The 11,378-nt window shown below is 37.7% G+C and overlaps 1 long non-coding RNA gene across 1 annotated transcript; it reads left to right on the forward strand.

Annotated features, from left to right (window-relative positions):
- The first annotated feature begins 445 nt into the window (after positions 1-445).
- On the forward strand, positions 446-7,392 carry LOC108946041 (uncharacterized). The gene is made up of 4 exons (XR_011411733.1): positions 446-513; positions 922-1,305; positions 6,304-6,510; positions 7,123-7,392. It is a non-coding gene; the product is annotated as an uncharacterized lncRNA (long non-coding RNA).
- Positions 7,393-11,378: the final 3,986 nt, after the last annotated feature.

The following is an 11,378-nucleotide window of genomic DNA, read 5'->3' on the forward strand; positions in this document are numbered from 1 at the left end:
TACCAAGTCCGATCAAGATCGAGCTAAGGGACAAGAGCCGTTATCGCCGCACTAAGGGAGAGAATCTCGACGGAAATTAAGGAAAAGCCAATTAACTAATCTATTATGGGATCCCCACTATATATTTTTTATATCTAAAGTAGGGTTTTTTCCACTATAAGAAGAATGGCTATCATTTATGTAAAGGGCAGACATTAAGGCATCTACACACTCCCATATTGAAAAGATTATCGATATTCACAGAGAATACAGTAGAGGTTATCCTTTGTGGACTTTGTACAGTGATCCATCTTGTTTGTTTATAAATCTTTCTCCACCCAATTTGGTTGGTATTTCATTCTGTTTACAGTCAATATCCTATATATTTCTACATATTTTTTCGATTTGTGTCAAGTTATACCACGTATCCTTAGAACTACGTATAAATTAAACTCTATCCATTTTTCGGGTGAACAATAAATGACAAGCCTCAAGTCCTTTCTGTGTGTAATTTTATCTACTCGTACTAAGAAGGTAATTAGTTTGGGTTTGGTTTTTCCTATTTTACTCTTTCGGTCGTCAAATTTTTCTGCTAGTTTTTGTCTGTAAAAGCAGGCTAGATTTCTTTTTCCTAGAAGCTTCGTTCTTATTAAAAAGAAGCTTGCAGTGAAAAAGCAAAAGATTTTGTGTTTGTAAACACAGCACTACTACTATTACTGTTACTACTTTTGTTCTCTCTACAGATATTTCCCTTTAGGTATTTTCAGTTATGATTGTGTTTTTAAGATTTGAGCCAAAATGGCAATCATATAAACTTCTTGCGCTCCAAGACTTTAGAGCACAAATGTGTTGCAATTTTGATAATAAAACTTTTTACGTAATATCAGCACTTTATTTTGATTATTTATAATTTTCATTTAGAAGTTGTATTTGTTTTATCAGGGATTGGAAAATCGGAAAAGGAAATAATCGTAGAGATCTGAAAGATGGATTCCAATAATTCAACAAAACAGGGTTGCGTTTCAATTATGGCTGGGGTAGGCAATTTGCGACGTCAAAATAGGAAGGAGAACTGTCCATCTGTATCTATCCGAAATGAAGGAAAGATATTCAACGATCCTTCACGTTTGCCTAGGAGCAATAAACCATCTACAGACCGCGTTGCATCAAATCGAAGTAATAAACGAAGAAATAATTATAATGACCGATCACCAAACCAAATTCGTCAGGGTCCACCAATCCCGCCTCCATCATTTAGCAATTATAATTCATATTCAAATGATGAGGTGACACCGACACGTTCGGCAGGTGATCCTCCGGTATCAGGTGTTGCGGAAGCCAAATGTATATAGTGTGAATGAGTCGCAACTACTATACCAAAAATTATGACAACCACTAAATAATAAACAAGACAATAAGACAACAATAAAAGAACACTAGAATTTACGAGGTTCGACTAATTATGCCTACTTCCTCGGACACAATCAATATTTTATTCCACTCTAAAATTACAAGCGAAATAACACTAAAGAGAGAAGATACAAATGCCTTAAGAAGATAAAAAAGGTAAATGAGAGGCGTGCTTCAATCCTAAATATTAGGCCTTCTTTTATAGGGTGAAATTCCCATTCAAAATTGTCATCCACCGATGTGGGACTTTTGACAATTTCAACAAATCTCTACCTTGGCAAAATTTCACATCTTCAATTTTCTCTCAATAACAAATTTTGGTTGTGTCTTCATCTTCAATCTTTAGTGTTCAACAATGTTGATCAAATCCAAACAATGTTGAAACTTGACCGCAGTCACCACTTTTGTCAGCATATCAGCAGGGTTCTCCGTAGTATGAATTTTCTTCACCGTGACTCCACCTTCTTCTATGATTTCTCGTACGAAATGATACCGAACATCAATGTGCTTCGTCCTTGCATGATAAACTTGGTTCTTCGCTAATTGAATAGCACTTTGACTATCACAAAAAATTGTAATATTTTTTTGTTCAATACCAAGCTCCTTTAGCAACCCCTGAAGCCAAATTGCCTCCTTCACAGCCTCCGTAATAGCCATGTACTCTGCCTCTGTTGTAGACAAAGCAACTGTTGACTGCAAAGTAGACTTCCAACTAACTGGTGCCTTTGCAAAAGTAAACACATAACCAGTAGTTGACCTTCGTTTGTCCAGATCACTCGTAAAATCTGAGTCACAATATCCAACTACAGACCGATTGCCTTCCTGCTCAAAAACTAACCCAACATCTACAGTACTATGAATATACCGTAGAATCCATTTTACAGCTTGCCAATGCTCCTTTCCTGGATTATGCATATATCTGCTAATAACTCCAACGGCTTGTGAAATTTCAGGTCTCGTACAAACCATTGCATACATCAAGCTACCAACAGCATTTGCGTATGGTACCTTTGACATATACTCATGTTCAGTTTTATCCTTTGGCGACATAGTAGTACTTAGCTTAAAATGGAGAGCAAGTGGGGTACTAATTGGCTTAGTCTTCTTATCTATGCCAAAACGCTGTAGTACTCTCTTCAAATATTCTTTCTGAGATAAACAGAGTTTCTTTGAACGTCTATCTCTTATTATCTCCATGCCAAGAATTTTCTTTGCCTCACCCGGATCCTTCATCTCGAACTCCTCCTTCAGTTGAATCTTCAACTTATCAATTTCTTCCGAATTCTTGGAAGTTATCAACATATCATCAACATATAGGAGAAGATATACAAAGGAACCATCATTAAGTTTGTGCAAATACACACAATGATCGTATTTGCTTCTCTTGTACCCTTGTCGCAACATAAACTTGTCAAATCAATGTACCATAGTCTAGAAGATTGTTTCAATCCGTACAACGATTTTTCAAGTTTGCATACCATATTTTCTTTTCCAGCAACTTTGAATTCTTCTGGCTGAGTCATGTAGATTTTCTCCTCCAAGTTTCCATGTAAAAACGCAGTTTTTACATCCATCTGAACTAGTTCCAAATCTAACTGTGCTACCAAAGCCAACATAATTCTAATGGAGGAATGTTTTACAACTGGAGAAAATACTTCATTGTAATCAATTCCCTCCTTTTGAGCATATCCTTTGGCTACCAATCTTGCTTTGTAGCGAACATCTTCTTGGTTAGGAAATCCTTCTTTCTTTGCAAATACCCATTTGCACCCAATTGCTTTCTTTCCCTTCGGGAGATTGGCCAATTTCCATGTATGATTCTGATGAAGGGATTGCATTTCTTCATTCATGGCAATCCTCCACTTATCTTCTTCTGAACTTTGGATTGCGTCTTTATAAGTGGTAGGAACACCATCAGCTACAATTGAGGTTGCACAAGCAACCGTCTCTATGAGACGAACAGGTTTCGTTATTGTCCTTTTTGGCCTGCTGATTGCTATTGATTCAAGTTGTCGAGGTTCCTGAGTTGGAATCTCCCTCTCTACTGGCTCTTCTTCCAGAGGGTAATCTTCATGAGTTTCCTCCTCTGCTTCTTGTGTAGGAAAAATAAATTTTCCCTCAAACTCCACCTACTTTGATGCACCACAAGTTTGTTTGACATCTTCAACTGTCACTTTATCTGTTATGGCAGATTCATCAAAGGTAACATCTCTGCTGAATATAATATTCCTTGTCTCTGGACACCATAAGCGGTATCCTTTGACTCCAGAAGTAATCCCCATAAATATAGCCTTCTTTGCTCTCAGATCCAATTTTGACTCTTTCACATGATAGTATGCAATTGAGCCAAACACGTGCAAAGAGTCATAATCTATAGCAGGTTTTCCATACCATTTTTCAAATGGTGTCTTGCCATAAATAGCAGCAGATGGTAGACGATTAATAAGGTGGCATGCATATGTAATTACCTCAGCCCAAAATTCTTTTCCCAAGCCAGCATTGGACAACATACACCGTACCTTCTCCAGTAAAGTCCGGTTTATACGTTCTGCCACTCCATTCTGTTGTGGTGTATGTCTGACAGTGAAGTGTCGGACGATGCCATCATTTTCACAGACCTTATTGAAATGATCATTTTTGTATTCACCTCCATTGTCTGTGTGAATACACTTGATCCTCCTGCCTGTTTGATTCTTCACCATCGTCTTCCATTTGAGAAAAATTCCCAACACTTCATCTTTCCTCTTCATTGTATACACCCACACTCTTCGGGAAAAATCATCAACAAAGGTTACAAAATAGTGATTCCCACCCAATGAAGGTGTTTTAGAAGAACTCCAAACATCAGAGTGTACATAATCCAAAATGCCTTTAGTATTATGGATCGCTGTACCAAATTTAACCCTTGTCTGTTTCTCTTTGACACAATGCTCGCAAAACTCCAAGTTGTAAGTCTTTACACCTTTTAACAATCCTTGATTAGATAGAGCTTTCAAGGATTTCCCTCCAGCATGTCCCAAGCGCATGTGCCATAGTCTGGTTGCTTCTGCCTCTTTGTCATCACTGGATGTCACTGTTGCTGTCCCAATAATTGTACTACCACAATAGCGGTACATGTTATTGTTCTTTCGATTGGCCTTCATTACTACTAGTGCACCGGAGCATATTCTCATCACTCCATTTTCTGCAATAATTTTGAACCCTTTTGATTCTAGGGCTCCCACAGAGATGAGATTCTTCTTCAAACCCGGTACATATCAAACATCTGTTAATGTTCTGATCATTCCATCATGGCTCCTTAATCTTATTGAACCAATGCCATATGAGGTAAGAGGGTTGTTATCCACTATGTGGATGACTCCATATTCTCCTTCTTGAAAATTCACGAACCAGTCCTTGTTGGGACACATATGATAGCTACAAGCCGAGTCCATCAACCATATGTCTGATGATGTTGATAACTCTGTTGTAACTAATGAGAAGTCTGAATCATCACAATCAGCTACATTTGAATCCATAATGGCCTTTCCATTGTTATGTTTGGCCTTATTCTTCAACTTCGGACAGTCTTTCTTCCAATGCCCCTTTTCTCGACAAAAGGCACATTCATCTTTACTGGGTCTAGATCTCGACTTGGATCTTCCCTTCTTAGTCCTCGTTTGATTTTGAGGACGACCCCTCACAATTAGTGCTTCTCCTTCTCCGCCCTTCTATTTTTCTCCCTTTCTTTGTTCATAGCTGTACAAAGCCGAACAAACTTCTCTGAGAGAAATTTCATCATTTCCATGGAGTAGAGTAGTTTCAAGGTGCTCGTACTCATTAGGAAGTGACCCCAACAACATCAAGGCCAAGTCACCATCATCAAAAGTTGCATTCATATTTTGCAAATCTGTGACCAACTTATTGAAACTGGTGATATGTTCATTCATTGTGGTACCAGGAACATAGGTGAAGCGAAATAGTCTCTTCTTCATGTACAATTTATTTTGACTGTTTTTCTGCAAAAATTTATCCTCCAGTGCTTTCCATAATTTACTTGCAGAAGTTCCTTTGTGTATGGATATTTCTGCTCTCTAGCAAGGTAGGATCGAATGGTACCGCAAGCAACACGATTGATAATTTTCCAATCTTCTTCTCCAATAACATCTGGCTTCTTTTCTTCAATGGCAAGATCTAGCCCTTGTTGTAAAAGAACATCTAGAACCTCGCCTTGCCATATCCCAAAATGTCCTGACCCGTCAAAAATTTCTACCGCAAATTTCGCATTTGACACAATTCTTGTCATAAGCGAAGATGCCAACGATGACGTATTATTGACATTTGATGTAGATTCTTCTTGTTTATTGTCTTCCATTTTGACACAAATATTATTTAATAGCTGATGACACAAATCAAGATTATTTCCTTTCTGGTGTGGAAGATCAGACTAAGCTGCAACCACAGAGCATACTCAGACAGAAGCTTGACTCAGTTACCAAGATAGATCTTTTCTGATGTGGAAGATCAGACTATGCTACAACCACAGAGCATACTTAGACGGTACCTTGGCTCTGATACCAATTATTGCGGAAGCCAAATGTATATAGTGTGAATGAGTCACAACTACTATACCAAAAATTATGACAACCACTAAATAATAAACAAGACAATAAGACAACAATAAAAGAACACCAGAATTTATGAGGTTCGGCCAATTATGCCTACTTCCTCGGACACAATCAATATTTTATTCTACTCCAAAATTACAAGTGAAATAATACTAAAGAGAGAAGATACAAATGCCTTAAGAAGATAAAAAAAAGGCAAATAAGAGGTGTGCTTCAATCCTAAACATTAGGCCTCATTTTATAGGGTGAAATTCCCATTCCAAATTGTCATCCACCGATGTGGGACTTTTGACAATTTCAACATCAGGGTCCAAAAATTTCTATTCCGTGATTCCTTTTATCATTGTCTTCTTTTTTATCGTCTTCAAGTTCTTTATGTAGAAATTAACATTTTACTTTTCGCACGAATTGTTGCTTTTATTTAGAAATAAATAAAATATTGTAGCCCCACACTAGAGGAAGAGGGCAGTTGTCCATGGTGCAATAGCTTACTGGTCAAGTTTTTCATTTCGAAGTATGGTGTTTAATTATGTTTTGAATTATTACTCTTGCGCAAATTTATTTTTAAATAAACCACCCATGCACCTCTAAAGGAAAAGCAAAACGGTCGTTGCAATAATAATCCAACTAAGAACCCATGTCTAACCACAAGAAATTAAAATAGATGTTATGGTAGATATCTAAGAATGAGACTAAGTATACCTTAAATTAGCTTTCAGAGTGACTAAATCTAAGAATTATGCTAACTAATAGGCAGAATAGCCTAGGAGACACCCGCACTTATTCCGGTTTGACATCCCGACCCCTGTACTCCACAAAGTTTTATCCAAACACCTCAACTCGACCAAAACTAATATTTTAAACGCTTTTTACCATTGACCAAGCTTATGTGGCATTAAATCTGCTGAGTTGGACGAAATGTGTGAAATATACGCGTATAAAGCGAGTGAAAACAATGAATTTGATTTTAAAAAATGATTAAATAAAAAAAATTAAGAAATTATTATTTTTATTATTTATGTTCGGCCAAAATGCTATAATTTTAATACATTACTCGCCCTATATTTTGTTGGTTTACTGATTAATTGTGCGACATTTGAGCTAAATTATGTTATTTTATGTGTAGGAGCACCAGAAGAAAGAGTCAGATGAAAGTTGCACAAAAAGAGGACAAAAATACAAGAAAAGAGCACAAAAGCATCAAGTACCCAAATCGTGCTACATACCAAATACAGTCAGCTCTATAGCCTGCTTTACCATGCTATAGACTAAGTAAAGCCAGCTCTATAGCCAGCATGACCGTGCTACAAGCCAGCTTTGTAACCAGGCTGACCGCGCTATAAGCCTTTCCTCGCGAGGTTTATAACCCAGTAATTAAAAGTTGCGAGTTAAAAGATTCTAACCCGGATTTAGAAAAAGGGATTTCGGCCCTAAAAGAAAAATACTCCCTTAATGAGTTGAGAAAGTGTTGGACACTATTTTGGAGAAGAAAAAGGCTACGGAGCACCGTGGAGCGAGAATCAAACGAGTTTTCCCTCTGTTTATCTCCTTCTTTGTAGTTTAATGTCTTTGAACATCATGATGATTGTTGATACATTTATGAGTAGCTAAACTTTCTAATCTAGGGTTTGATGGAACCTATTGGAGGATAAGTTTCTACTACCTTTAATATAGATTTGTGTTTGATGTTTCTCTACTTGTTCAACTACGTTTACATTGTGGTTGATTGAATAGCTCTCAATTGGTTGTGCCTATTTAGTGTATATTGCTTGAAAAAGGATACATATTTTGGTAGTTGTTGAACAACATCACTCCTAACGTATGTGAGGAATCAATACGGAGGGTTTAAAAGTGGGATTAGGTATAACGAAACCTTGGTGCGCTCTTAGTGAACGGTGAATTAGTGTCAGCTAGTGTAGTTCGGAAGAATACATCTAGTAAATTGTGGTAGTTACTTGTAAGAGAATTACGACACCTAAAGTACTCACGATCAGTAGAGAATACTTAGGCAAATTGATAGGAAATGTAGCGGAGAGGACAATAGGGGAAATCATAACCCTAGACTTTTCCAAATCATGTCCACGGCGTTTTCTACGTTAGTTATAAATTATTACATTTTAATTACTTTGATATTAGTTAGTAAACATTCAAATCGTTGTTTAATATTTCTGAAAGTTGATTACTTGAATTCGTGCGAAACTAGTGGTTGTAATTAGTAGGTTAATTCCATATGGGATTCGAATCCGGACTCGTAAACCGAATTATATTTGCAATGACTGCTAGAACTCTTAGGAGGCATAGTTGGGCAGGATCAAATGTTGGCGCCTTTGCAGGGGAATTAATGTGTTATTAATTACGCCTAAAAGAATTGTTAGAATTCTTAGTTTAGTCAGCTTTCTTATCTTGAAATTCATTATATTTAAACTCTAATGTTTGTAGTCTTGTGTGTTACATGTGCATGTCTAGAAACTCCTGAAGAACTGGTGAATTGTATGAAGCATTACTGGACCCTGAGAAAGCTTTCACGGCACTAAATCGAGCAAATTAGAAAGACAAACGATAACAGAACTCAACAGAACGAATCAAACTAGACATAAGTGACGTAATAGACAACCAAAACAATGTGAATGAGTCGAGAAATCAGGGTGTGACACCTCTTGTGCCAGAAACAACCTTGTATGATTGGGCACAACCCACCGATGAAACCTGACAATCGCAATTGGAGTCCCTTCGATACAAGCAGAATCATTTTATATTACAAATAGCATGCTACATTTGTTGCATAACAAGGGACTGCTCTCGGGGTCTAACATTAAAGATCCACAACTACATCTGAAAACTTTCTGGTCAATTTGTGTCACGCAAAGGAAACTGAATGTGACATTGGAAGCAATAAGACTGTTGTTTTTTCCATTCTCAATGACATGAGAGGCTCAGGCTTGGCTCAATTCTCTCCCCATAAACTCCATAACTACTTGGGAGGAATTAGTTAAGTAGCGTGATGACCCAAAAGGTCTTCTTATGTTTTAAAACTTGAATTTACGCTCTTAAGCCTTAAAAAATCTCATGTTTACCATCCTCGATTTGCGTGCACAGTACGGGCAGGTTTCCAGAAAGCTTTTATGTTGAAAACTAATGAAAATAAGAATTTTGGCCTTAAAAGTTAATTTTAATTGACTTCGGTCAATATTTTTGGTAAACGGGCCCGAATCCATGATTTAACGGTCCTGGTAGGTCCATATCAAATTATGGGATCTGGGCGTATGCCCGAAATCGAATTTGGAGGTCCCTAGCTTGAGTTGTGAATTTTTAATGAAAATTAAAAGTTTGGAAATTATTTATTTTTAAGAATTGATTGATATTTGGCATTGTTAGTGTCAGGTCCGTATTTTGATTCCGAAGTCCGGTACATGTTTGTTATGATATTTAAGACCTGTCTGTGAAATTTGGTGAAAAATGGAGATGATTTGACGTGATTCGGACGTCCAGTTGAGAAAATAGAAATTTTAAAGTGTTCTTGCGAAATTCATTTGATTTGGTGCTAAATTCATAGTTATAGGTATTATTTTGGCGATTTGATCACGCGAGCAAGTTTGTATGATGTTTTTAGACTTGTGTGCATGTTTGGTTTGGAGCCCCGAGGGCTCGGGTGAGTTTCAGATAGGCCACGGGATATTTTGGACTTGGGAAAAATCTGGTTTTCTGCAGATTCTGGTGTCTGGCATATCCTTCTTCGCGTTCACGAAGGTCTCTCGCAAACGCAAAGCGATGGGGGCGTTACCCTTGCTAACGCGACAAGCCCATCACGAATGCGTAGTGTTAGGCATTGGGGTGGGGGAGGCTGTCGTTCCTTCATCGCAAACGTGAGCAATGCCTCGCGAACGCGAAGGCCAGGGGGGAGTAACCATCGCGAACGCGAGCAGTATCTCGCTAACGTGAAGGCTTGGCAGCCAGTACCTTTTGTGAATGCGACAGTGGCCTCGCGAACGCGATGCACACTGTCGCCCAGTGCATAAAACAGAATCAAACACGAGCTTAAGCCATTTCTTCAATATTTTTCAAGAACCAAACGGGTAGAGGCGATTTTCATGAGTCATTTTCTTCCCCAAATTGTTGGTAACTGATTCTAAACCATTTTATTTCAATTACCCATTACATTCCTTGATTTATCAACCAAAAATCGAGAGTTTTCATAGTAGAATTAGGAGTTAGGGTAGGAACTAGGAATTTCAGAAATTTTAGGATTTAGACCCCAATTTGAGGTCGGATTCCAAAACTAATTACATATTCGGGTCGGGGGTGAATGGGTAAAAGGATTTTGGTCCGAACCTCGGGTTTTGACCAAGCAGGCCCGAGGTCGATTTTTTGACTTTTTGGAGAAAAATTTGAGAAATTTAATTTATAAAATATAATTGATTCCTTTAGCAATATTTGATATTATTGAGTCATTTTTGAATAGATACGAGTGGTTTGGAGGTGAATTCCAAAGAAAAAGTTGTGATTGAGAATTAAGTGGCCTTCGGAGCAAGGTAAGCGTCGTGTCTAACTTTGGCTTGGGGGAATAGGTATTATGTGTTCATTTGCTACGTGTTTGGTTGTTAAATACGATGTATAGGTGAGGTGACGAGCATCTATGCGTCGTTGTCGAGTCATAGCATGCGAGTGAAATTCTATTCTTGTCTATTTTGTAGCCTTAAATTCTACTATCCATGCTTAGCGGGTTATTCGAAATGTTGGGTGACTCATATCTTGTTTCACTGAGATTTGGTAACTTTTGAATATTGATTCATGGTTGAGATTACATTGTGCTATTGATTATGGGTAAAATACTAGTTTCTTTGTGATACTCTTATCTATCCGTTGTTATTGATTTTGTGATTGGTGGGGAGGAGTGTAAAAGCACAAAGGGTGATGTCGTGCAGTTTTCTTTGCTGTTTTAATTGCTCAATTCATTTAAGTATTTTCGGTTTAATTCTATATTTTGATTATTCTTACTCTTATGTTGTATTCCCCTACTGTATGTCCCCTTCCATTATTTCTGCGTTATTTTTTTATTTACTGTTGTTGCCACTAGTATGATTATACTGTTCAGGTCATATATGGGTGTCTTATCCTAGCCTCGTCACTACTTCGCCGAGGTTAGGCTCGACACTTACCAGTACATGGGGTCGATTGTACTGATGTTGCACTCTGCACTTTCTGTGGAGACTTTGGTACCGGCTCAGGTTGATCAAGATTTTGTTATTGGTCCGCTATCCGGTGACTCAAGGTAGATCTGTCGGCGTTCACAGACCTTGAAATCCCCGTCTATCTTTTATGCCATACTATTTTCTTTCATTTAGATAATTGTATTTCTTTCAGACTACTACTTGTAGTAAATTC

This window comes from Nicotiana tomentosiformis, chromosome 10 (assembly GCF_000390325.3).
Source record: "Nicotiana tomentosiformis chromosome 10, ASM39032v3, whole genome shotgun sequence".
Classification (NCBI taxonomy): domain Eukaryota; kingdom Viridiplantae; phylum Streptophyta; class Magnoliopsida; order Solanales; family Solanaceae; genus Nicotiana; species Nicotiana tomentosiformis.